Below are 22,856 nucleotides of genomic sequence, written 5' to 3'. Positions count from 1 at the left end.
GCCTGGTCTGAAGCTGAACTGAGGGCCCTCCAGAAAGATGATGTATGGAGAACACAAAAACATTCCATGGCGGAGTTATGGGAAGAGGTGCTGCGGGATTGGGAGACTAGAAACATGACAGACTTAGAGGGAGGGGACGATGATACAGAAGAGCCAAGAGAAGACATTGCCAGCATGAGAGTCCTAGATCCTCCACAGGAACCTCCCACTAACACACAACGCATAACTGTATATACAGATATATTATCCTGACTTATACTCCCCCCTACTCCCCCCACCTCGCCGAGAAGCATGAGGGAACCCTTGCAACCTATAATAGTAGTGCTAGAGACAGGCCACAACAAAGTTTATTATAGAATGTTCAGCATTAATAGAATAGAGTGAGTTGATATTGTAAACGTGGCTAAGTGTGGAAGTAACTCCCTTGATTACACATTTGCTGTGTTACAAAATCCTGAAGTGAAAAACATAAGACTAACCGTTAATAAGAATGTACATTAATGTGCAATCTCTGTTTTATTAATGATTTCTAACATCCAGATTTGTATGGGTTAGCAGGTATAGTGAAAAGATATGACTTAATGTACATGTAAAGAATGTATAATCCGATTTAAAATGCCAATAAAAAAAGTTAAAAAAAAAAAAGAATCTAGCAGAGTTTCCTAGTTGTGCAGCTTTTGCCATTTTTGTTTAGGAAGCATGGGCGTAGTTTGCAGAGTTCCGCATAGCAGAACTCCGCGAAATGCAAAAAAACCTGCTGTACTACGCCGAGCTCCGCAAGCAGCGGAGTGCATTAGATAAATGCCGTTCATGGTGCTTTTCACTGCCGGGTGTTTGTCTGCACTGTGCAATCATCGTGAATGGCACCATGCACAGTGCAAGCGGGTGCTGCTTACTTTCTGCTGCTCTAATAGATTTTTTACTCGAGCGGCAGCTTTCTCAACGAGAACAGACAGTTTCTCATTGTGAACGCTCACGAGTAACGCGAGCACTTGCAATGAGAAATCCGACCGCCTGTGTTAGGTAAATTCACCGGGAGGTTGATTTTCCTTGCACCCGCTCGACAACTTGACCTTGACGGGTGCGAACGAGGAAAAACCTTCGGAACTCCGTGAGCTCTGCGTAATGCGGAGTGTGGAAAACTCCACAAACTCTGCGAGCTGCATGGATTTTCTACCCAGACTTAATATTTAGTTGTTTTAATTAGTGTGATTTTATATACATGGTTTATTGTTTGTATGATTTTATTGGTTAAAGTTGTTTATGCTTTTATTTACTTGGTTGGTTTGGTTTTAGTTTGATTCTTTTTTATCAGTTATATCCCTCTATGGTACTCACTAATTTAGGTTTTAATGTATGATATATAGTTTAATAGTTTTTAATCTAAATGTATTCATATATATATTTATTATTATTTAGGTTGTTGTTTAAATGTTTGTAGTTAATGGTAGTATTGCTTTGAGTTGATTTGTTATGATTTTAGCTATATAATTCATTGGGGTGAATGGTAAAGCCTTTGTTAATGTAATATATTTATATTTAATTTAAACATGTAAAGAATGTTTTAGTTATATTTCCAATGATTGTTATATGCAAAAAGTGATTTTTAAATTATTCTTAATAATTAATTAATTACTTTGGGGATAATATTGTAGTCGATATCATGTGAATCGATGTTTTTAATAAATGATATCTTTATTGAAAGGCAACAATATTTTTGTTCATAATATTTTATTTTTTATTTTTATAATTCTTTTTATTTAACAAACAAGAATCAGCACTGTAACATGAGGCATGTGCCTAGGATACAGGCAGGAGGAGTTCATTCATTGACATTTAGACAACACATAGCAGCAGTTAGAGTGGATCCTTTTTACATTAGGTTGTGCATTTCTTATGGTGCGGGCAGGTCATCTAAGCTAGCGCCACGTGGCGAACTACAGATCTCCTCACAATATGTATTCCAGGCCCCCCAAATTAGGGATCATTTCTTCGGGCTTCCTCTCGCGATGTAAACTGTCTTCTCATGGAACATGCACCAATCCATGTTCTTCTTCCAGTTAATGTTTCTGTTTTTGAGACAAAAACAGGGAAAAATTCCGGCCTCCAGCTTTTGAAAGGCAGACCATCGGGACAGTGGCACAATATCCTAGTGGACAGATATCTTGGGCCAGTGTGGTGCAGAGCTTTGTCCATCAGGAGCAGAATTATCAGTGTACATAAACACCAATAACCTTCTGGCAGTATAGGCAAAGATTCTGTCGGAATGATGTGGACACAGCCTAGCCACTAGGGGTGCCATCGCAATGGCGAACAAAGTAGGTGACATAAGGCATCCCTGTCTGATGCTCCTGGTTATTGAAAAAGGGCGGATGATCACCATTTATGCATAGCCATGCACTGAGGTGCATGTAGAGTAGTTTAATCCACCAGATAGGGTAAGATTTAAAACCGAGACATGCAAAAATTTCCACTCTATGGAATTGGCCACTTTTGTGGCATCCAAGAGAATTTCTCCAGCATGGATTTGATGGTCTGTGGAGTAGTGGACCACATACCTATTAAGCATGCTATGGGCTTATGGAGCAGCCTTGAATAAATCCAGATTGAGCAGGTCATATGATATCAGGCAGAAGTGGGAGCAGTTGGTTTGTGATCAATTTAGCAAGGATTTTATTATCTACAATAATTATCGAGAGTGCTGTATATGAATGCCATCCATCTTTCCAAGTTTGGGGATAGTAACAATGACCGCACTTTTAAGTAAAGGGATGTCACACCAGTTTGTGCTACATCCCCGTATACCACTAAAAAATGGGGCATGGGTATGTGGGCACATTGTTAATAGAAGGAGGTGGCAAGCCAGTCCGGTCCCAGTGCTTTATACCCAGGCATGCTCTGAACGGCCTATACTATGTTCTTTCTGAAATGGGCACATAGAGGTACTGGCTACGTGCATCTACCAGCATGAGAAGCAGTAGCAAATTTTTAAAAAAGCAGGTAGGGTGTCAGGGTCAGGATCCACAGCCAACTTGTATATGCAAGTGTAAAAGTCAGTAATAGTATGTATGATGTTGTCAGTGCTGGTACAGACAGTATTTTGGTTATCCGCCAATTCCAATATGTTTTCACTAGCCCAGGGTTTACGGAACATTCTAACAAGTGTAACAAGTGTTCTGATGGCCATGTCCCCCTCCTCATATCTTTTGGCCATGGATTCCCTGTCCACCACAAGTTTGCTCTTTAGAGCGGCGAGTATACTCATGCCCCCAAATCTGCAGTAGTTAAGTTCAAGTGTATGAATCCCTTTCTGTAAAGCAGTAAGATGTACTTGCAACCCTCAATACCCAGACCTGCTTGGACATGCACGCACCACAAATGGCAGCTTCAAACACCTCCCAGAGGATAGAAAGAGATGCCACAGATTGTGTGTGTAGTACTCGAGAATGTCCGATTTGCCTTTGTTTGGGAAGATGTGGTTTATGGGTGCATTTAGCGCCGAGTCCCAATACAAATCTCTGCTGCGGGCAGCAGGGCATTTGGGGTGAACTTCAATAAGACAGTGGCGTGATCTGACAATATCCTAGGGAGGTGTTCTATTGTAGAGGCCCAAGTGAAGACGTCTGTAGTGACTAACCAGAAATCTATTCTGGATCACGTGTTAATTGTGTATGTGATACATGGGCCCTCAGTAGGCTGAAAGTTTGTTGGTTTCCATATTGCTACAAGTTCATTGTCCTGCCTAATAGTGTGTATCTGAGTAGCAACACCAGGGTGGTCAAGTCAGGTATGACTAGACCTATCTGCTGACTTATCAAGGATCTCATTGAAATCCCCACCCCAAAGCACTCTACCCAGACCAAAACTTAGGATCTGACGCTAGACTTCTGCAAAGAAGTGGGGGCTTTCCACATTGGGCCCTTCTAGGGAAGCAAGGGTGACTGACTGGCCATGCAGAACACCATGCAGGAGTACAGGTCTGCCTTCTTACTCACATATAACCTTGGATATGTGCCTGAGCATACCTCTGCGGTTAATCACTGCAACACCCCAGGAATAGTTAGAGTATGTGGCAAAAAGCCTCTCCACAATCCAACCAGTGCACAGTTGGGATTTAAGGAAACCCCTCCCTTAGCGTGCACTGCCCATACATATCTAATATATTCCAAGCCAAAGGTTTAATTGTGGTCAGTCAATGTAAGGCAATCCGTGCATGGCCATGTCTATGAATAGCGATTGTGTGTAATGAATAAGGTCTACACAGTAATCCTGTTAGTAGGAAATGGGGTTACTGGTGGGGGGGAGTGAAACCATACTCAATTAGCAACCACAACTGAATCACAAGCAAACCCTATAGTAAGCTGTTCTCAACCCTCTGGTAGCTTGGCACAATGCAGTCAGGCTTAACTTGGAGACAATGTGTAACGTATTTATGCAGCATTTCAAGCAGTATTAATGTGAAAGCACAACACAAGAAAATCCCACCCCAATATAGAAAAATGGAGTACAATGTGATGAGTTATTTAACACCAAAACAATAAAAATACAATTGGCAGAACCAGAGTTATGCAATTTTAAAGATTTTGGTAGAAATAGTGCTTACAAGCAAAAAGCTGCAAATGTGATTATCTGGTAGTGTCAGAGAAAGTCACAAGTTTAGGGCAACTGCAGTGGACCATGGGAGGGCAACAGGGACCAAATTAGTCACATTGAACAAAGTACCTTAAACCCTTTTGTGAAGCGTTGTGAGGTCCTGTCTCGACAATGCATTGTGCAGAGATGATTTGGGGCTGCAATGTGAGGTCCTGCATCGAGGATGCATCGCGCAGTGGTGGTTCCAAGGATCAGCAGGGCTGTGATGCAAGGTCCTGCATCAAGGAAGCATCTCAGAGCAGTGGCTTAGAGGAGCTGCAGGGTCCTGTGCCAGGATGCATTGCGCAATGGCCATTCCGATGCGAGGCAGCCAGGTGATACGTCACGCTGAGTCGGTTCAGCTTAGACTACAGCTTGTCTGGCAGAGAATCTTCAGGCCCACTTCCAAGGGTAAAGCACTGGGTGGAAATTATTGGGGGGCAATACTCACCGCAGACAGAGTCCAGGGTCTGGCTTCAAGGTTGTTGGAGCCTTTACAGTCCCTGAGCCTATGTTCAGAGGCCAGCCAACTAGAACTTTGCTACACTCTGGGTCCTCGGTTCAAGATGCAGGTCCAGTCCTTCTCACTAAGGCAGCAGGGCAACAGAGTAGGTGGCAACAGAGTGGTATTCCTTCATGTAGTAGAGCAGCACAACTGTACTTTTAGTCTTCCAGAGATCCAGAGTTGTACTGAAGAGCTGGTCTGAGGGTCCATTATTAATACCTGGTACCAACTTAAAAGTAGGAGAAGTTTTTAGAGGGGTCCACCCCCATAGTTGTTTCTAATTGTCTTCTTCCCTGCCCTCATCCCTGCTTGTCTGGGTGCACAAAAGGCTAGTGTGAAACCCTTTATGAGTGTGCTGATGCAGAGTCTTTGTGAAGTGCAAATGTGGAAGGTGACAGCTTCGCCTGCCCATCAAGTCAAAGTTGGCCAATCCTGCCAACACATATTATCTCTTTGTCTTACTGTCTGGGAGCAATGCACAAAAAGCAACTGCCACCTACATCTATTCACATGATCCAGGATACAGGCTGCTGGCACCAAAAAGCTGGGGCAAGAACAACATGCTTTCTAAAAGTGCCATTTGTATAATTGTGACTTAAAATCCAACTTTACCTTTAAAGAGAGTTTAAACATATTATTCTTTAGACACCAAACTTGATATTCCTACCTGCTCCCAATTGATACTTAATAAATGTAATAGGGTAACGCAATGTTATCCAATGGGAAAGGTAGGCAATGTAGTAGTGAAAAACTAATTTAAGAGTTTTTCACTGCAAGTACATGTCCTCAAGCTATTTAGAGTCTACCATAGCGGTGACTTATATGTATTAAAAGATGAAGGTTTAGGTCTGGCAAAAGGTTCATTTTGCCGGGTCAAAAAAGCAGTCTGAGACTGCACTCACAGGTTGTAATGGCAAGGTTGAGACACGTTTGACCAGGCTACTTTAGTCGTTAGCACAATAAGTGCCACAGGCCCATTAGTAGCATTTAATTTACAGGCCTGATTACATAGTACCACGTTTCTAGGGACTTACAGATAAATTAAATGTGCCATTTGGAGCGTAAACCAATTTTATCATGTTTAAAGGGGAGACCACAAGCACTTTAGCCCTGGTAAGCAGTGTTAAAGTGTGCACAGTCCTAATGCCAACAAAATGAATTCAGCAAAAACAGGACAAGTAAGGCAAAAGGTTTAGGTGATGACCACCCTAAGGCTGACATGTCTAACACTATTGAACTGTAACCACTGCTCCTCCCTGTGGAAGGCTAAAAATGTAGAACAACACAGAAGACTCCCCCAACCCCCTTCATTGCTTCCAACTGGTTGACATCCCACCTACAACCCCAACTCACCATCCTAACATATGATTGTCACAAATGGTTTCATTCCATAGGCAACCAAACAGACAAACGCTCAACCTGGCTCTGTGCGAGCTGGGAGCCAAGGGCGATGAACAACAATAGGGCATAAGTAGAGAACAGCAAAAGGCAAATTAAAAAGGGAAACATTCTTTGAATTATATAATAGTGCAAGCTGCAGTCCCACCACAGCTGCCAGAATATAGAATGACAATCACAGTGCCAGGTACCCGACAGGCCCCGTCAGAGAAACCACTTGCCAACACGTGATGAGCTGACAGTCTGCGCTCATCATGAAGTGAATTTGAAGGCTTAGATCTGGTACTGTCATTAGTTGTTTTCAGTGAAGTGCCATCCAAATTCGCCCTTTAGCAAGGCTGGGCCCCTGGTCACAGAAGCAGCGAGCTTTCTCGAAAACGTTTCAACAGCTTTTGGATTGCTGAAGTAATGGACTTTACCATTAGGTTGACAGGCAGCTTGGCCGAGTCCATAAGTGATCACATGCACCTGCTTTCAGAAGGAGATGTTTGGCTGGCAGAAATTCTAGATACACTGCCTGAACCGTAAGGGTGAAGTTTAGATACAAGGCAATGGCATTGCCCTGATATTGGACATCCTTCTGTTCTTTAGCCATTCTCAGGATGGTGTCTCTAGCTGTAGTGTTGAGAAAATGGTCAACTATCAGCCATACCAGTGTGCCTAAGGGAGGCTGCTGCCCCAAAGAGTGGTGCACCTGCTCCTTCATGAATACAAACAACAGTGCATTGTCAAATAGAGAGTGAAACATAGTCTCAACATAGTTCTCCATTTGTTCCTTGGCAGAGGATTCTAGACTGCCCAAAATGCAAATACTGTTGTGCCTGGATCTAGCGTTGAGAGGGTTTTTGTTTTTATGATCTCCAAGACTTTCTCCATATGTAACAAGGGTTCATTAGTGGCTGTGCGGCTGTCCTCAACATCAGACACGTGACTCTGAAGGTGTTCAAAGCGAGACGTGGCACAGCAAGAGCTCCCGGCCTAACTAAATCATCCTTCTAAATCCTGCCACTCAAGGGGGCCTGCAGAGACTCTGACCTCATCCCTTTGGAGAGGTATGTGCGAGGGTTGCCTTGTTGGCCTCTGACACCTGATTAAAGTCCTGTAAGACCGCAACTGAGAAGAGGTGCCTCCAGGGTGCAACAGCATTAACAGAGGCCTTAGCATGGTTCATGCACTCTGGCTGAGTGCAGCAAGTGCTCCCGTGAAGTGCAGTGACCTTTCCTAAGACACACTAGCCATGTGGTAAGACATGCCACTGGAGACAAGACTTGGACCCCGGGCCACAGGCAAACTTTGACGAAAGCTGTGCTGCAGCGGGCTGTCTGAAAATATCGGAGGGCCAGTGGGCCCACTCTAGGTGACATGTAGGGTCATCGACAAGTGTGCAGCATCAGGGGCTCCCGATATGTGACTGCCCCCCTCCTTGCCTGGCCACATTAGCAGTGCAGTGAAAAGCACCACTGCAAATGGGACTTACTCCCCCGGGCCAGAGATAAAGCTTGCAAAGCAACTGCACTGCAGCAGGCTGACTAAGAGCACTGGAGGGTCTGCGTTATCCCGCAGCAGATATCCCATTCATCACCTCCAATCTAAGCCAATGGCACTTCGCCACCTAACACTTCAGCACAATTTAATTCGCTGCTGCAGTGCAGGTGGTGCAATGTGCACCTGCGGCAACACAGCGAAGTCTGCAATGAACAAACCGATGACAAGGTGTGTTTCCCAGTGCCCATTCAGTCACCTACTAGCAATTCACTTCATCAGTCTTTCTTTCATCCCAGCCTACGCAAAGATGTAAATTCTATCTTGGCATGTGCCACATATTTCTGCCCAAGTGACTTATATTTCATGACTTTCATTATGTATTTAAAGTTCTAATGTTTTCCTACCATCAACCAGTGTGACTAAGCAAAATCGTAGTGCATGATTAGTGATACCCAACCTTTCCATAGCTAAACCTCTACCCAGCCCAATCCCTATATTTACCTTCCTGTAGACTAACATTTCCCACTGCTAAGTTAAGGGTTTGTTGAAAATAATTTGTGGTGGAGGCTAAGGTATAATGTGAGACTAAGGGCCTACGTTAGAGTTTGGTGGATTGGATACTCTGTAACAAATGTGACGAATAAAATACTTCATGTTTTCTGTTCTACAGTGCATCATTTATATTCTGTGCACTGCCTACTGCAATACAGAGAATGGGTTACCTGGTATCCGCCACATGCTTGACGGAGTGTCCTATCTGCTAGACTCTATAATCCCTTACATTTGACTTAGGGCAGAATTGAAGAGGGAGTCAGAGAAGAGCACGAACATTGGAATTATAAGTTAACAACATAACATGCTATAGCTGCCCCAAATACATGCAGCAGAATAACTAGATCCACCAGTATAACTCTGTTATTGTTATATAGTCAAGTATTATTCATTGCACAGCATATATATGTCTTAACCATTAATGGAAGCTAATTTATTTATGCACCTAAAGTGGCTTTCAGTTTCACTATGAAATCCTTTCATCGAAAATCACGTTTTGAATATGTTAGTATTCTGACTTTATCGATTCCTTACAGCCAGTGCTATTGCATTATGTGCTGCATGTGTTTGAAAAACTTGGCCCAGTCTGTTACTAATTATTCCAGTCTAATTACATTTCAATGGACCTAGTGGACCAGCAATGTTCTGCTGCAGTGCCACTGTTGGAAAATCACCCTCTCTGAATGGTCACCCCAAAATGTTTGCCTTCCTCCTCTTTTTTCTGACCTTGTTTTTGTTGGCTTAGGACTGAGCACTTTACCACTGTTGAACAATGTTAAAGTGCATGTGCGTCTCTCCTAAACATGGCATAATTGGGTTACACCTGTTTGGTATATTTAATTTAATTTTAATTGCCTTGTAAAGTGGTATGCCATATACCCAGGGCCTGTAAGTTAAATGCTACTACTGGGCCTTAATGGAATGGCATGGTGAGCAAAAAAACGATGGATTTAGGCCCAGATCTCTGTACTGGGGTGAATGTATGACATTGTTCTGCATTCTGTCCATCAACTGTTGTTTTTGCATGTGTCACTCCGAGTAGGACGGGTATGCTCAGACGTGGGCCCCGTGCTCTCCATGCCACTGGAATTAAGCTATCCAGGCTGATGAGGGCTGAAAGCCCGAAACCGGTCCTTGGATGCCTGTTTCCAATCCAGGGAGGACCTGGCTTGGCAGTTCAGGCTGGACTGTTCCCATGGGGAACAGAGTCAAGACTGATTTGCATATGGCTGGGTTCAAACTGGAATGGCATGGTGAGCAACAAAACGATGGATTTAGGCCCAGATCTCTGTACTGGGGTGAATGTATGACATTGTTCTGCATTCTGTCCATCAAGTGTTGTTTTTGCACTAGTGGGCCTTAAGGTACTGATTGTGCCACCCCACACAAGTAGCCCTATAAACATGTCTCAGGCCTACAATTGCAGAGCCTGGGTATGCCACTTCGACTTGGCATTTAAAACCCTTTGCTAAGCCTTTAACTCCCCTTTTATTGCAGACAAGTCACCCCCAAGGTAGCTTCTTGGTAGCCCATAGGGCAGGGTGATGTGTAAGTAAAAGGTAAGACATATACCTTTAAGTTGTGTATGTCCTGGTAGTGAAAAACACCTAAATTCATTTTTGTCTATTGTGAGGCCTACTTTTCTCATAGATTAACATTGGCATCCCTTAATACACTTTTAAGCTGTAATTTCTGATTAGAAAGGACCTGCTGTATCTTGTTTCATATCTTCAGAACGGTAATGAAAAACCTCTTCTCTGGTAAAGTTGTATTTTTTTAACATTACTATTTTACAAATGCCACTTTTATAAAGTGGACATTTCTCTGCTATTACAGCTCTGTATGCCTGCAACCTGTCTCCAATACATGTCTGGGGTGGGTGCAGTGCTTAATTTGTAAAATATTAAGTACAGGTGCTCACATTTCTTTGGAGGCCATACCCACTTCCCGGCACTGCTCACTTCTTCTACTGGCCCCACCCACTTCCGTTATTGGCTCTATCCACATCCAAGAGCCTCATGTTTATGTTTATTTATGTTTAGTTAATTTGTTGAGCGCGCGAAAACGGAAAGGTCTCCTGGCGTTAAGGGAGGTTGGGAGCCGTCCCAAGGTCAGATCGAGCAGTAAGCTTGGGTGAACAGCCAGGTTTTCAATTTTTTCCTGAACCCCATGTAGTCCGGTTTAATCTAATAGCGCACGGAAGAGAGTTCCAAAGTTTGGGACCTAGCATGGAAAAGTGTGAGCCACCCATTCTCTTGCGCTTGAATCTTGCAATGATCAACAGCTTCATTGAGGCTGATCTTAGATTCAGATTGGGGAGTTATGGTGAGATCTAAGAGGAAATGAATTTAGGGCCCCTATTGTGGAGTGCATTGAAAATTATGCAGCCTGTCTTGAACATAGAACGCTGAACCTCTGGGAGCCAGTGCAGCTGCTTCATCAGTGGCTTAGTGTGGCAGTGTCTTGGTTGCTCGAATATTAATTTGGCAGCCTGGTTCTGTATCAGCTGAAGTCTGTGAATTTGGCTAGCTGGTAGCCCCAGATAGATAGCATGAGCGTAATCCAGCCTGGACATGATCATGGCTAGCATGATCACTGTACTTGCCTCCCTAGTGAAGAATCTCCTAATTTTCTTGATATTTCTTAACTGATAAATACATGAAGATGTAACCAGGTTAATCTGTGCATGCATAGATAGGTTGGCATCAATTTGAAGGTCCAGGCTCTTTACAGAGGTCCTAGGCGGGGGTGGAGTGCCCTGAGTAGCTGGCCAATGGCCTGATGTCCAATGGTGGAGTCTGTTGTTGGAGATGATTATCTCTGTTTTATTAGAGTTCAACTTGAGGTGATTATGACACATCCAGTCTTTAATAAATTGCATGGTGCTATGAAAAAATACTTTAGAGTCCTGAGTCTCGTCTATTTGAAAAATCAACTGCATGTCATCTGCGTAATTATAGACCCTAAACCTCACGCGTTGGAGGGAGTGGATCAGGGGCTGATATGAAGGTTGAAAAATGGGGGGATAGGGACGAGCCCTGAGGTAAACCACAGGTAGTATTGACCCTGGCCGAATTAAAGGGTGAATGCGGCCTTAACACACCAGAGCCACCTCTTCACTTCTTGAGTATTGCAAGAAGCTGAAGACATGGCTCTTCATACAAGCACCTCAGGAACCTCACAACTACACACATGCCCAAGTGCCTGGATACCCCCTTGGGTGACTAGTGTGCTCTACAAATCAATGTAACATCTTATAACCTATGCAAAATCTATGAAAACAACTCAAAATTGAACTCAAATTAGAGAATTTGTGTACATCTCAAAATGCAGCTTTAGGAAAGGTCACTTGAGGCAGCTTTGCAAACTAAAGAGAATGTGCTTATACAGTGCTGTTTAAAAAAAGGAAGGGATGAAGTAAGGAATACATGAAAGATGGCAGCAACAAATGTAAGCAGAAAGGGGAGTGCTGGAGTGAGGAAATGGATAAGTAATGGATAATAGAAGAAGGAAATGAGAAAAGAATGTCAAAGGAAGAAATGAAGGGATAGAGAAAAACTAATTGAAAGATGTGTGATAGATGATTAGAAAGAAGAAAGCAAAATATGAAGAAAAGCAGAAGGAAGGGTTTAGGATAAGAAAGGAAGAAATTAAAGAAGGGATGAAGGAAGGAGCAGAAAAAATGAAAGTGAGGAATGAATGGAGGAAGAAGGTACGAAATGCACCAAGGGGGGAAGGCTGGTGAGTGAATGAGGATGTAAGGAAGCAGGAATAGAAAGAAGAAAGGAGGCATTGCTGTAGGGTCTGACAAAGATAAAATTGAATGGAAAAAGATAGGATGAGGGAAAATAAGAGGTCAGGGGAATGGATGCAAGTATGAAAGGTGCTGGGTCAAGGAAGGGACACAGGGAATAATGACAATTAAGCATGGGCGGATTTTGCGGATTCGCGATCCGCGAATTTGCGGATTTGCGTATTCGCGGATTGCGAAAATACGCGAAATCCGCGAATTCTCGCGGATTAGCGGATTTTTTGGGGGTGTGTGTGTTCGCACGGGTTTCTGCAAGTTCGCGAGGGTTTTGTACTATTTCGCAAATTGCGAACTTACTTGTCGGGTCGCCAGTTTAGTGAACTTGTTGTTTGTACGTGCCCAGTCTGTTTGCTAAGCTTTCTTCATCACTGCCACTCTCTGTCACCACTGGCACTCTCTTTGGTCACCCATGCCACCCTCTGGCTCACCCATGTCACCCTCTGTGTCATCACATCACCCTCTAGTTCACCAGTGTACATTATTGGGGCAAAGCAAAGCACTGCCATCCTCTGTCAACACTGGCACTCTGGTTCACCCATGCCACCCTCTGGCTGGCACACCCATGCCACCCTCAGTGTCATCACAACACCCTCTGATTGACCACTGAGTGAACAAACACCTGCTAAGTGCCTTAAGTTTTGCAAACAACAACACCTGCCCTGCCCCAACTGACATTAATGAAGGCTGGCACCTGCTTGTCTGCTCCCTTTCCTTTTTGTTGCAAATGCAAAGTAAATAATTTTTTTTAACAGGATGCAATGGCATACTTGTAACTATTCTGTGACTGATAGAGCAGGGTCACACAATAGTTGCAAGTAGGCAACCGGATTCTGGAGGGCCCCTTCAGGAAGCACTACAGGTAAATGGTTACAAATGAATAGCTCGAACTTTTGCACCTGCTCGTTCGTTTTGCTTTTGCAAAACTCGTTTTTCGGTAATTTCGCCCTATTCGCGGGGCGCGTCGTAGTGCGAACTCGCCCGTGGAAGCCGCGAACTCGTGCGAGTTACCTCAAGGTTGAGTATGGGCGCCGCCATTTTGTTTGCGTGACGTATTTCCGTTTCCGCCCGCTAAGTGTAATCTCGCCCGACTCGCGCCTTGCGAATACAAGTTCGCACGAGTTCGCGAGAGAAATCGCGTGCGAACTTACTTACTCGCACGTGATCGGGCCGCCATCTTGTTTTTCATTCATTCCTATGTGTCTGGGTATGGTGTTTCTATCCTCTCTATATCTCTGCCATCCTTTGCTTGTTTTACTATTTTTTTGATCTATTTAACTTATTTTCTATCCCTGTATTTTTCTAGATCTATATTTTTGTGTTTTAGGCTATTTTTGTTTACTTTTGAACTACTTTTTTAAACTTTTACTTTCCTTCTTCCCTACTCTTATTTTTTTTCATTTTGTCTCTTCTTTACTGCTCACACCTGCCCAGAACAAGAACATGGTCAAGACAGCTGTGAAGCTGCCCAAGACGGGCACCGCAGCCCGTGCCCAGCTCCCGTGTGGTCGATTGAGGGCGGAAATGGTGGTGCCTCGGGAGATTTTCAGCCCTGAGGAGGTGGGCGCACTTGTTTTTTACGTGCAGCGCCGTCTCCCCAGGACCATCGCGGCAGGCGGCAGGATTGCTGCTGGTTACACCAACAGCCAGGAGCGACGGAAGCGGTGGGCGCAGGTGTGCCGGGCCCTTTTTAAGATCACGGGGGTCCAGCGCACCTACAATCAGGTCACCCACCGCTGGACCGACATCCTTGACCGAGAGCGTGACCTGCTAGACGTGCTGGGAGTGGAGGTCCCCGGTCTTGGTGAGTAGTAGTAGCAATTTTTTCATTAATATTTCAAAATCTTCTGTGCATTTCATGTGCACTGTTCTCCTTCTCTGTGCCGGTGCCACTGCTTATTTGTTATCTATTTTGTGTTCATTTAATTGGGCTGAGTATGAGTGTATTTTACAGAACTGCGTAATGCTAGACACAAAGGGGCAGATTTACAAGCCCCTTGTTCCACGTTTACACTGCCTTACCTGACGCACAGCGACGTAAACGTGGCGCATCCCTGCGAGTCATGCACAACGTGATGCATCTAAGGAGATGCGCCACGTGAATGCCTGGGCCTGCGCCTCAATGGGTGCGTTCCCACGCAGGGGGGGAGTGGGGGGTGGGTGGTGCCGGTCAGGCAGATGTGTGCCTCGCAAAAGTGCCTGCGTGAAATCTACAAGATTTAACGCAGGCACTTCCGCGACGCTGCTATGTCAATTCTTTATGCCTGCTTGCTTGAAGCAGGCGTAAGGACTGATGCGGTATGTAGAGTATTGGGCAGCCCTGAGCACTGCTATAGTTGCATTGCGCCCGCGAAGCGACTCTAGAGATGCGCCCCTATTTCGTCACGAGATGCGTTACGCATCTGCCTACCCTTGCGCCAGGGTTTGCCGCATTGTAATAGCGGCGCATCTGCCGTGACGCAAGGTTATTTTTGTGTTACGTATTTGTTCTGGTGCACATCTGGAGGTGTGCAGCTCAGAACTCGTAAGTATGCCCGTAAGTGTCAGATTAGCAATTACCTGCGCATCCCTGCAAAGTGTGTGGCACGGCAGCACCACCCATGGTGCGCCGTATTTACAATGCGGCACACCATGGTCCCAAAACGTCACCGAAGCGTTACGCATCGGTGCCGTAAAGGCGGCTCTTTGATGGAGTTGCGTTGCAACGATGGCGCAGCTCCAGCAATGCTGCGTCAAGCCGTAAGTCTGCTTCATGCAGGCGCAGGGTTTCAGTGACCCATCATTGTCCTAAATGACTGATTGAAATTTTATATATTCCCCATAGCCACTTTTAGCATGCGTTCCTGCGCAGGAACGCCCTCCCTTGCGCTGGAACGCTCCCTAATGGCGCAGGGTTTTAGAATGGGATGCATCTCCCATATGCGCCACGTTGTTAATATACGCCACACCATGGCGCCTCTCTTGTGGCGCTGCGTCACAAAATTGACGCAAGAATGGAGCAGAAGAGCTGCAAGGGGCTTGTAAATCTGCCCCTAGAGTAGAGGCTCAGGTGCAGTCCTTCCTTTGTAGCCCTCTTTTTGGATGAAATAGTAGGTTCTTGTTCTTTCTAAATGTTTGATTTGGTTGACAAGGACATCGGCAAGCAGCAATCATCAATGTTTTCTGTTATTTCTTTCATGTTGTACGTTAGGTCCGCCCAGGGGCAAGCGGACCGAAAAATCTGCTGCAGCAGTGGCTCCAAAGGAGGAGGATGCAGGCCAGGGCGGCGAGTGCTCCTTTGCTGGCCCCAGTAAGTTTTCTTTTAAATATAGAGGACCTATTGTTGTCCAAGCATTCCTAATTTAATTGTTTCGAAATAGTGTTTAGATAGGAGCAAAATCAATAATCCTACTGTTGCAGGGACAATTCTCCACAAACCGAACTATGGACACCAAAGACCAGAGTAATAATATTTCAGAGGGGCGTGTTTGGCACACTGTATAAATAAACCTGGTAGTGTCAGCAGCACAGATTCCTCCTTCCAAAAATTGCTAAACTTTTCGCTCAGTCACTCTAGTCCGGACTCTCTAGAGGAAAAACTACAGAGTCAATTCAAGTTTAAAAGCTTTATTAAAAGTTTAAGTAAACACATATATTAAAATAAAGTTAGTTGGAAATGGAAAAGTGCTTGGTGCTGATTTGATGAGTTCTGGAATGGTACACATTTCTTGTGGTCGAGCCGAGCTTTCACCTGGTTTCAAGTTGATGTTCCTCTCTTGTCATTAGAAGTCCAGTTTCTGTCTGTTCAGAGAAAAATAATGTGTGTTAAAAAATTAAGCAAGCATTCAACAATTGTGACAAAAAAATTAAGCAAGACAACAGCTTTCCCTGGAAGGAGGGACATTTACTTTAGACTAGAGTAGACAGTCAATTAATTTTTCAGTTGTTTTCACATTTTTTCATTCATAGACCAAATACTAGTGGAGTGGTGTAATCTAACATTCTTAAATCTACTTTGTAGGTGGAACATCTGGTGGCGGGGCCAGCTCGGATGTGGTCATCATTGACTCTGAGTCCGAGGGTCGATCTGGGGAGGAGGCGGCGCTAGAGGAGTCGGACCAAGAAGAAGTACAGACTGTGAGGAAGGAGACAGTGGCGGTGGCGAGTACAGGTAAGCTGGATCATGGTACTATCTGACTCTTAGATAGGATATGATGTGTATCCAGTGGTGGCCCAGTGACAAATTACAATATGGTAATTACAGCAGGCTGGGACCGAAAGACAGATAGAGGCAGAGACAGAGAGAGAGGAAGACAGAAGGAGAGATAGAGAGGGAGGGAGCCAGAGGGAGGGTGAGGGAGGGAGACAGAGAGAGAGAGACAGCGAGGTAGAGGGAGACAAAGGGAGACAGAAAGAGTGAGACAGAGAGAGAGAGAGAGAGAGAGAGAGAGAGAGAGAGAGAGGGAGGGAAACAGACATATCGCCTGGGCCTGGTGCAGATGATACGGTTGCTGGTGTGGTTAACGGCTCAGAGGAAAAATCACTCACTTCTGCCAGATCTCTTTCATATGAAAGAGCACCAAACCAAGGATACAAGAGAGTTGTGGGAAGGGAAATGGTGATTCAAGCGCCCCTCCCTGCGGACGCCCATGATACTGGCCTGAATAGTTTTGTACTGCCCTGGCTAGTTGCTAGTTGTACTGTGACACAACTTCCTGCTGAATCATTTTGTGTTAATCATATTCCTAAAGAGCATTGCTTACAGATTATGTCTTTCTTTCTTCATATAGTTGGCAATACTAAAACCTCCAAACCAACGAGGAGTATGCTGGCTGTACTGGCCCGGCAACGGAGGCTGGAAGCAACTGTTGCGGAATATCGGCGACTGGTGGAACTCGAGGGGGATGACACGCACTCCAGTGCATCCAACTTAACATCGTCTACATCCTCCTCTGTTACCCCACGTTCTGCCGGTAAGCACAGTGCTCCAGCGAACCGGAGCCGTGCCGGAAGACGCCACCGCCGAGCAGCAAAAGCTGCACCTCGCAGCACTGTTAAAGGTCGCTTGCGCCGTGCACTCCGCAGAGTGTCAGACCTAGAGGCGGAGGTCCAGAAATGGCACAAATTTCAAAATGTGGTGGAGGGCCTCCGCCTAGAGCAAGCCATCCTCCAAGAAAAATATGATGCCCTGGCCCTAAAGCATGATGCCCTGGAGGCCAAACTTACCAGCTTGCATCCCTAGAGTGTCCCTTGCCCCTTTTTTTGAGACTTTTGGGGGGTGGGAATTGGGAGTTGGGTTTTTTGGGGACTTTTGAGGACTATTTGTTGGGGTTAGGGAGGGTCTTGCGGGAGATTATTTTGTTAGGGATATAAATATACTTTTTCAAACTTTATCTGAGCATACCTGTTTTTTTACTACTTTTGAGCTGGGTGGGTGGTGGTTTTGCAGTAATTTCATTTAACAGAACACTGTCATCGTGTTGGTTCACGTTCAATAGGCCAAATTTTTTCCTAAGTAAATGCCTGTCACAGACTTTGTCAATTCAAGAGCCCTAGGACTTTGCTGCTAGTACCACTGTCACTCTCTCGCCTCTCCGAATACTCCATTATACTACCTCCCATCCAAAAGCTTATCTTACCTGTAATTTGTGTTTGAGGGCTGGCTCCACCTGGAATTCACAGAGTCCTAACGCGTTCTGCAGCAGGGCCACAACTGGAGTTTCCCGGCGTGGATTTTCTGCAAATCAAAAGCAATCAACATTAGAAATGTGGTAGCGGTGCTGACACAACCCTAAAACCTAGAAACCCCAGAGACAGCACCCCTGAGACAGGCAAGCGAGCAATAGAACGCCTACACGTTCACGTGCAATAGGCCACATTTTTTCCTAAGTAAATGCCTGTCACAGACTTTGTTAATTCAAGAGCCCTAGGACTTTGCTGCTAGTACCACTGTCACTCTCTCGCCTCTCCGAATACTCCTTTATACTACCTCCCATCCAAAAGCTTATCTTACCTGTAATTTGTGTTTGAGGGCTGGCTCCACCTGGAATTCACAGAGTCCTAACGCGTTCTGCAGCAGGGCCACAACTGGAGTTTCCCGGCGTGGATTTTCTGCAAATCAAAAGCAATCAACATTAGAAATGTGGTAGCGGTGCTGACACAACCCTAAAACCTAGAAGCCCCAGAGACAGCACCCCTGAGACAGGCAAGCGAGCAATAGAACGCCTACACGTTCACGTGCAATAGGCCAAATGTTTTCCTAAGTAAATGCCTGTCACAGACTTTGTCAATTCAAGAGCCCTAGGACTTTGCTGCTAGTACCACTGTCACTCTCTCGCCTCTCCGAATACTCCATTATACTACCTCCCATCCAAAAGCTTATCTTACCTGTAATTTGTGTTTGAGGGCTGGCTCCACCTGGAATTCACAGAGTCCTAACGCGTTCTGCAGCAGGGCCACAACTGGAGTTTCCCGGCGTGGATTTTCTGCAAATCAAAAGCAATCAACATTAGAAATGTGGTAGCGGTGCTGACACAACCCTAAAACCTAGAAGCCCCAGAGACAGCACCCCTGAGACAGGCAAGCGAGCAATAGAACGCCTACACGTTCACGTGCAATAGGCCAAATGTTTTCCTAAGTAAATGCCTGTCACAGACTTTGTCAATTCAAGAGCCCTAGGACTTTGCTGCTAGTACCACTGTCACTCTCTCGCCTCTCCGAATACTCCATTATACTACCTCCCATCCAAAAGCTTATCTTACCTGTAATTTGTGTTTGAGGGCTGGCTCCACCTGGAATTCACAGAGTCCTAACGCGTTCTGCAGCAGGGCCACAACTGGAGTTTCCCGGCGTGGATTTTCTGCAAATCAAAAGCAATCAACATTAGAAATGTGGTAGCGGTGCTGACACAACCCTAAAACCTAGAAACCCCAGAGACAGCACCCCTGAGACAGGCAAGCGAGCAATAGAACGCCTACACGTTCACGTGCAATAGGCCAAATGTTTTCCTAAGTAAATGCCTGTCACAGACTTTGTCAATTCAAGAGCCCTAGGACTTTGCTGCTAGTACCACTGTCACTCTCTCGCCTCTCCGAATACTCCTTTATACTACCTCCCATCCAAAAGCTTATCTTACCTGTAATTTGTGTTTGAGGGCTGGATCCTTCATTTCTTCATTTCTTCATTGTGCAGAATCCAGGCATCAGCATTATGGGTAATGGATAGGGTGAGTCTGGAGGAGGAGGACTCAGGATAGACGACCAGGACTGAGTTCTTGTCAACTAACTGTTGTGAACCGGAGGAATGCTGCGGCATCAAAATCAAGACAGTTCTGCTGATGTGCTTGTTGTTTGATTGGGTGATTACAGTTTTGTTGGGAATGTGATGAAGCACTTGCTAAAGAAAGACAGACATACAGGAATAAAAGTGAATAAGGAGGACTATTTACAATTAATGAATGAATGATTGAGTCATTTTCAGAACTCGCTGTCAGGGAAGCAGAACTCGTCCTCATACTCTGCTAAATCATCAGTCGGGGTTACTTCTGGTAACTGAGGAGAACTTTCCTCGGGTAGGGCGGTGTCCTCTTCTTCCTGCGTGCATTCTCGTACTCTGTAATCTGGTGGTATGAAGTGCTGGTTCATCTTTATCATGGTGAGCCGCTCCACATTTGCGGGCAAGAGGCGGGACCTTTTGGAAGTCACAATGCCACCAGCAGAACTAAAAACACGTTCTGAAGACACGCTTGCGAGTGGGCAAGACAAGTAATTGATAGCCAGGTTGGTGAGCTCTCGCCATATTTTTCTTTTCCCATGCCAATACGCCAATGGGTCCTCAGTAATATTGACCTCTGTTGAGTCATCCAGATAGGCCTGCACCATTGAAAGAATGTCCTCCCGGATTCCTGTACTTTGCACTTCTGTGTCCTTTCTAGGACCAGGAAACCCTAGCTGAGTTAGCCAACTCGCTTCAGACATATCGCATGCGCCTGGTGCAGATGATACGGTTGCTGGTGTGGTTAACGGCTCAGAGGGAAAGTCACTCACTTCTGCCACAGGCACAGATGGTGAAGTGCTTTTTTGGGACGCCTGATCGCCTGCTGATTCACTAGTAGTACTGTCTTCTCCTACAGTTTCCTTCCGTTCTATTTCAAAACGAATGGCTGACTGAGCTAGCCAACCTTTGTACTCTGTAACATCCGATGTTTCAAAAGGAATTATTACTTTGCCAAACAATGGCTTTTTGTAACGTGGATCCAGAATAGTAGCACAAATGTAGTGCTGTTGTTTCTTGATATTTACAAGCCGTTCATTGCTAACTAGGCGTTGTAATAATCTCTGCGCCAACTCATGTGCTTCGTTCTTTCCAACGTCCTTTAATTGTGAAGACACCACCTTGACTTGGTGCTCGAGCTTCAGCAACAGTGGGATAGCTTTGCTCAAAGAACAGTCCTCCCTGCTCACGTCACGCGTGAAGACCTCAAAAGGCCGAAGCATGTCTGTCAGGCTTTTAACTAGCTGCCATTGCTCCACCGCTAGCATCATTCCTGTCGTATCACCACCCAGGTTGTAGAAATACTCATTGACTACTGGAAACAGCTCATGCAGACTCTCAAGCATGTAGAAGGTTGAGTTCCAACGTGTTGCTACCTCCTGGATAAGTGCTTTCACTGGCATTCTACGTTCATTTTGCTTGCGCCTCAGCTCCTTCCGGGCCTTAAAAGAATGGTTGAAATGTGTGCATATTCTTCTGCAGATGGTCAGTGTTTTGTCGACTGCAAGTTCTTTTTTCAAAAAATTTTGCACAACAAGGTTGATACAGTGCGCCAAACACGGCACTCTGATATAGAAACCGTCCTCCATGGCCTTAACTACATTCCTGCCATTATCTGTAGAAACATAACCAACCTTGCAATTTCTTGGGCGCAGCCATTTCAAGACCTTTTTGTTAAAGTCAGCCAAAATGTTGACTGCAGTATGACTTTTCTCCATGCCAAACATGGCTAATGTTGCATGTTTACGAGCACCCTTAAAAATCTCGACCAAATCACCACCTGCATTTATCTGTTTAATAACCCCTGAAAAAGAGACCCAGTGTGCAGTGATGCACATGTAATCAAGGGCTTGGCAACTGGTCCACATGTCTGTTGTCAGGTGTATAGTGTGAACAGCACTCTTCTGCAAAGCTGCCCCCACCAACTCAAGCACCTCTTTGTGTAGTGCTGGAACAGCAACCCTGGCAAAATAGTACCGGCTAGGAACCTTCCATTTAGGGGCCAATGTTGCCACGAGTTCAAGGAAACCCACACATTCGACAAACGAAAAAGGGAGAAGGTCCACCGCTAGCATTTTTGCCAGCTTAGTGTTATAGAGGCGTACAGTTGGGTGGTTGCGTTGAAATTGCGCATCTGAGGAGAACATGCCTGAAATGGTGCGCTGGACAAATTTACGGGATGATGCGGATGCCTTCTTCGACCCACTTCTGATCAGTGTTGACATTTTCCGCATTGGTGTGTCTCCCAGACTCTCAGTGTGCCTGTTATGTGTTACGGAGGGTGTGATGCTGCAAGGGGTACTGGGTGCAACCGGACACATGTCTGACGCTTCTTCTACCTCCCCATCATCTTCAGATGAAACACCTACTATGGGTATATTTTGGCCACTTGCCCTTTGGGATCGCTTTCCCTTGACGTTTGCTAGGTGCGGAAACCATTCGACAGCGTGCTTTCTTTCAAGATGACCTATCTGGCCTCCGGTTCCATAGTTGGTACCAGTCTTACCACGGCTAACTCTAGTCTTACAAATGCAACAAACGGCTATGTTATCATATTTTTCATGGACACTAAAAAAGTTCCAAACTGGGGACTGGAAACTTCTGGTTTTGCCGCACGAGGTGATACTGCTGCCAATGCCAGATGAAGCAGTGGTGGATGAGCCTTGCAGACATCTACTGGGTTGTGCAATTATTGCAGCAACCTTACTTGAGGGAGTCGAGCGGGATGGAGTCCCCCTCCGGGGAGAAAATATGGGAGCTGTAGGTTTTGTTGAACTTGTGGTACTACTTGACTGCGTTGGTGGTGCTACCAGTGGCACGTCGCCAGGGTCACGCTCAGCATGACGTCGGGATAGGGTGTAAATGTCTGTCTGCTGCATGGCCGGTGTGGCTGGACTGACATGTGTGATGACTAGGTCATTGCTGTCATCCTCTTCAACAACATCAGAATGCACCACTTCATCAAGTCCGACGTTCGGATCCATAAGTATAAGCTTTCCGGGGCCCTTCCTTTTAACATTTGATACCTTTCGCAGCTCATGGTGTGCCTCCCTCTCAGTCGTCGGAGATGGTTGCCAATCCAGATCCAGATCATCGTCTGATGGAGCGGGGCTTGAAGAGGAACTTCTACACATCCTCCTTGATCTTTTCCTTGCTGGGGAGCTGGGAGAAAATGAATCATCAGGAGGAGTGGCTTCGTCTTCCTGACATGATACCCCGGCTCCA

This window comes from Lissotriton helveticus, chromosome 7 (genome assembly GCF_964261635.1).
Source record: "Lissotriton helveticus chromosome 7, aLisHel1.1, whole genome shotgun sequence".
NCBI lineage: Eukaryota > Metazoa > Chordata > Amphibia > Caudata > Salamandridae > Lissotriton > Lissotriton helveticus.
This window is presented reverse-complemented; position numbering follows the sequence as displayed.